At 41.0% G+C, this 5,000-nt stretch overlaps 1 protein-coding gene and 1 pseudogene across 1 annotated transcript in view; one reads left to right on the top strand and one right to left on the bottom strand.

The window, feature by feature from the left end:
* The window catches only part of LOC106878942 (semaphorin-2A), a 447,301-nt gene that overhangs the window by 331,798 nt on the left and 110,503 nt on the right, over window positions 1-5,000 (bottom strand). The gene's annotated exons all lie outside the window — the stretch shown is intronic.
* LOC149134333 (5.8S ribosomal RNA) lies at window positions 2,106-2,257 on the top strand (annotated as a pseudogene).

Below are 5,000 nucleotides of genomic sequence, written 5' to 3'. Positions count from 1 at the left end.
GAATTTCTCATTTGATAACAAAAATAAAGAAATAACGTGTATTGTTTATTGTGTAATTAGTTGCAGAAGTTTTTTAAACACTACAGCTTCACTAGAACAAACATGTCGCTTGTTTTGTTGGCAATATATGGCTGGTACAATTAAAGACTGCAGCAAACTGAATTTACATTTCACAGCAGTGGATTTGGAAACAGGCAAATGTTAAAACTAAAAGAAATGTTTTCTTTCAAATTGGCAAAGTTATAAAGATTATTTTAAATGCTTCTATTAGTGAGAGTGTAATGAAACCATGCACATATAAATGCATGTGTACATATGTTTATGTGAAGGCGTAGGAGTGACTGTGTTGCGGCGTAGGAGTGGCTGTGTAGTAAGTAGCTTGCTTACGAACCACATGTTTCCGGGTCAAGTCCCACTGCGTGGCAACTTGGGCATGTGTCTTCTACTATAACCTTGGGCCGACCAAAGCCTTGTGAGTGGATTTGGTAGATGGAAACTGAAAGAAGCCTGTTGTATATATATATAATATATATATATATATATATATATATATATATATATATATATATATATATATATATATGTATGTATGTGTGTGTGTGTGTATATGTTTGTGTCTGTATTTGTCGCCCCCCCCCAGCATTGTTTGTCAAGCGATGTTGGGGTGGGGCGACAACATCGCTTGACAAACGATGCTAGTGTGTTTACGTCCCAGTAACATTAACAGTTTGGCAAAAGAGACTGATACAAGAAGTACTAGGCTTACAAAGAATAAGTCCTGGGGTCGACTTGCTCGACTAAGGCGGTGCTGCAACATAGTTCTCGGGGAGATTCAACGTGGCAAAGAGTGTGACAAGGCCGGTCCTTTGAAATACAGGTACAACAGAAAGAGGAAGAAATAGAGAGAGGAAGATCACAGTAGGGTTCACCTCTACCCACTACTGGAGCCTCACAGAGCTTTATGTGTTTTTGCTCAATAAACACTCACAATGCCCAGTCTGGGAATCGAAACCGCAATCCTACAATTGCGAGTCCGCTACCCTAACAACTGGGTCATTGCGCCACCACCCAAGAACATCAGTAAACAATGGTATCATATTTTTCATTTTGCAGTAATTATTCTATTGATTACACTGATGACCTTGTGCCAGCCAGTGAGACTTGTCAATTAGCTGGGAACATCAAACGGAAAACATAGTTTGATGTATCCGTTATAAACTATAAAAGAGATTAAATTAGTGGGAGGATTAATTTACAAAGATAATCTACAATGAGAACAATGAATAGCAAATGTGACCAGACTATGATAAATCATTTTCCAACCTCCACCCTTTCTCTCCTTCTCTGGCTCTTTCTCTATCTTTATTTTGTACGCACAAGCATATATATATGCATACATGTAGCTTTATCCATCATTAATTTGGTGACATTTAGATACATACGCATATCATCATCATCATCATCACCATCATTTAATGTCCATGTTCTATGCTTAGGATAGGATAAAGGTCCTCCCTGAGTCATACAGAATCACGGGGCCGGTTTCCTGGTTTCCATGGTGCGTATTTTCTCCACCTGGATGGGACGCCAGTCCATCGCAGGGTTACTCACTTTTCCCAGTTGGATGCACTAGAGCAACAAAGAAATGAAGTGTTTTGCTCAAGAGCACAGCACATCGCCCAGACCAGGAATTGAAACCTCAATGTTGCTATCATGAGTAAAGTAAGTAAAGGTTACCTTCTTGAGTCATGCTCACTCATAAGGGCCGATTTCTCAGATTCCATACCATATAAATTCTCCACCTGGACCGGACACTGGTCATCACAGGGTTACTCATTTTTGCCAGCTGAGTGGACTGGTGCAACAAAAAAACGAAGTGTTTTGCTCAAGAGCACACCGTATCGGCCAGTCCAGGAATCGAAATCACAATCTTACCATCATGGGTCCAACAACTTAACCACTAAGCCACATGCCTCCACAAGAGGGCAGATTAATAAGGTACGTAAGAAAGTGTGCAAGGTACCTTGGGACAGGGGTTTTCTAGGATAGCCCCAGACTGACCAATGTCTTCTGAGTGAATTTGGGAGACAGAAACCGTGGGAGACAGAACTGGACGTGGGATCACTCAGTTTGTCCATCGATGAAGAGCGCGGCTATCCGTGTGAACTAATGCGAATTGTAGGACTCAGTGAACATCGACACCTCAAATGCACATTGCAGCCCCAGGATCTCATTGTCCCGGGGTCCCGTCCAGTCAATTCAAAAGGTAGCGAGCTGGCAGAAACGTTAGCACACCGGGTGAAATGCTTAGCGGTATTTGGTCTGCCAATACATTCTGAGTTCAAATTCCACCGAGGTTGACTTTGCTTTTCATCCTTTCGGGGTTGCTAAATTAAGTACCAGTTATGCACTGGGGTCGATCTAATCGACTTAATCCCTTTGACTGTCCTTGTTTGTCTCCTCTATGTTTAGCCCCCTGTGAGCAATAAAGAAGTAAGAAACTGTGCATACATATATATATATATATCCATGTATGTATATATATACTTACACACATATGCATATATATATATATATATATATATATATATATATATATATACTTACACATATATGCATATATATATGTAAGTATATATATATATACATACACATATATGCATACATATATATTTATGCATATATGTGTATATTTATGTATATATGTGTATATATATGTGTGTGTGTGTGTGTGTATATATATGTACATATGCATGTATGTGTCTATATGTATGTATGTATGTATGTATGTATATGAAGTGGCTAAGTCTATTTTGTCAGTCAGTGGGGTGACATGCAAAGAATGGTGGGGGGTAAAGCAGTAGAGCAACCATGAACATCTGCTAGTGAAAATCAGATTCATTAGTGCATAGTGCATAAGAATTATTATTTACAGAGAATACACTGGAGGCCTAATAAGCTGTTACTTGGTGAAGAATTTTGGGGATGGACAAATGACAATGTCCAGTTGTAGAATTTGATGTCTTTCAGCTAATTAATTAGTTGATGAGAGCAATGGGGTGGAGAGTAGGTGAAGGGTTATGCTGCGATGTGTGTAAAGCAAGTGTTTGTTTGCTTGTATTAAAAGGTGGGGAGAAAAGAAAGTGGAGGTGGGGAATAGAACAGAAACTGCAGTGAATTTATATAATGCATACATATAGATATATGTACATGCATACACAGACAGAGACACAAACACACAAACAAATAGATATACACACATACATACATACATATATGCATAACTATGTGTATGCATGCATATATACATGAATTTGTGCATGCATATATATGCATTCACATATATATATATATATATCAAAATAAGCAACAAGGATATTCCAGGTTAATGCAGTACGATCGTTTCATGCGACTCCATTTATTTAAGCAATGTGAGCATTACATCATCATTGACTGAGGACTGGTGAAACCGGATGGCTACATCAGGCTCCAATCTGATTTGGCACAGTTTCTACAGCCAGATGCCCTTCCTAATGCCAACCACTCCAAGAGTGTAGTGAGTGCTTTTACGTGCCACCTGCACAGGAGCCAGTCCAGCGGCACTGGCAACGATCTCGCTCGAATGTCTTTACACGTGCCATTGAATGTAAAATGCAGAGTAATCTTCAGCTGCACAAAGATACAGAAAATTTACTGAAATTTATTTTCAGTAGAAGGGCATAGAAACCTAGCCAAATCAGATCGGAACTTGGTGCAGCTCTCCGACAGCTTTTCGGTCAAACCATGCAACCCATGCCAGCATGGAAAAACAAACATTAAATGATGGTGATGATGATGATGATGATGATAAAATGATAATGATGATGATATCTGACCCAAATATTCTACCACATAGGGATGAGAAAGAAATGATAACTGGAACGAAGAAAGGAAGGAAGGAAGGAAGGAAGAAGAGATAGGATGGACAAGCATCAGGGTGGGAGGCATCAATTAGAATGGGAGAAAGAGAGGTCGTAGAGCAGTATAGGGGTGGTGGTGGTGGTGGTGGTGGAAGAGGGGTAAAAATGATGAAGAAACAAGGAAAAAGTGAGACAGAAACAGAAGGAGAGTATTAGTGAGAGGAAACGGATTTAGAGGGAGTGAGGTGACATAGTAAAAAATAAAATTAAATTGTGGGGAAGCAGAGGAGGAGGAAGAGGAGGAAAAGAGTCACCAAAGATGGAAGGGGGTGGATGGAAGAGAAGGGGAATTGTGGAAGGACTGAAAAATTGAAGAGGTAAAAGGTGGGAAGTAGGGGATAGAAGTCCTCCCCCCCCCCTACTCCTAAGAGTGGGAGGAATAAAAAATATTAATTGGAAAACAAAGAAAAAAATAACTAAATATGACAAGGTGAGTGGGAGGGGTGGTTGGTTGGTTGGTTGGTTGGTTGGTTGGTTAGTTTAATGGTTGACAAGGTTTAAAGGTTGGGTTCGTGATGGTGGTGGTGATGATGATGGTGGTGGTGGTGGCGGTGGTTGTGTGGTAGTTGTTGTGGTGGTGGCGGTGGTTGTGGTGGTAGTGGCAGTGATGATGATGGTAGTTGTGGTGATGGTGGTGACTGTGGTGATGGTGGTGGCAGTGATGATGGTGGTGGCAGTGATGATGGTGGTGGTGGTGATGGTAGTGGTGGTCATGGTGGTGGTGGTGGCACTGATGATGGTAGTGACTGTGGTGGTGATGATGATGGTGGTGATGGTGCTGGTGGCCATGGTAGAGATGACTGCAAACCAAGGGGAAATGGATGAGGTGAGGTTGAGTAATTATTCACTTGTTGGAGGGTCAAAAGAGGGAGAGAAGGTATAGGGGTAGGGACAGAGAAAGTGTCGGGGGGGGGTGGAAGGGTCAGAGGTTGAGAGAGTGATGGTGAGGAAGAGACAAGCAGGAAGAGAGAGAGAGAGAGAGAGAGAGAGTGAGAGAGAAGGAGAGAATGGAAAATGCAGGAAGACGTTAAGAGCATTAAA

The sequence above is a fragment of the Octopus bimaculoides genome, chromosome 8 (assembly GCF_046866305.1).
Source record: "Octopus bimaculoides isolate indiv1 chromosome 8, ASM4686630v1, whole genome shotgun sequence".
NCBI classification, from domain to species: domain Eukaryota; kingdom Metazoa; phylum Mollusca; class Cephalopoda; order Octopoda; family Octopodidae; genus Octopus; species Octopus bimaculoides.
This window is presented reverse-complemented; position numbering and strand designations above follow the sequence as displayed.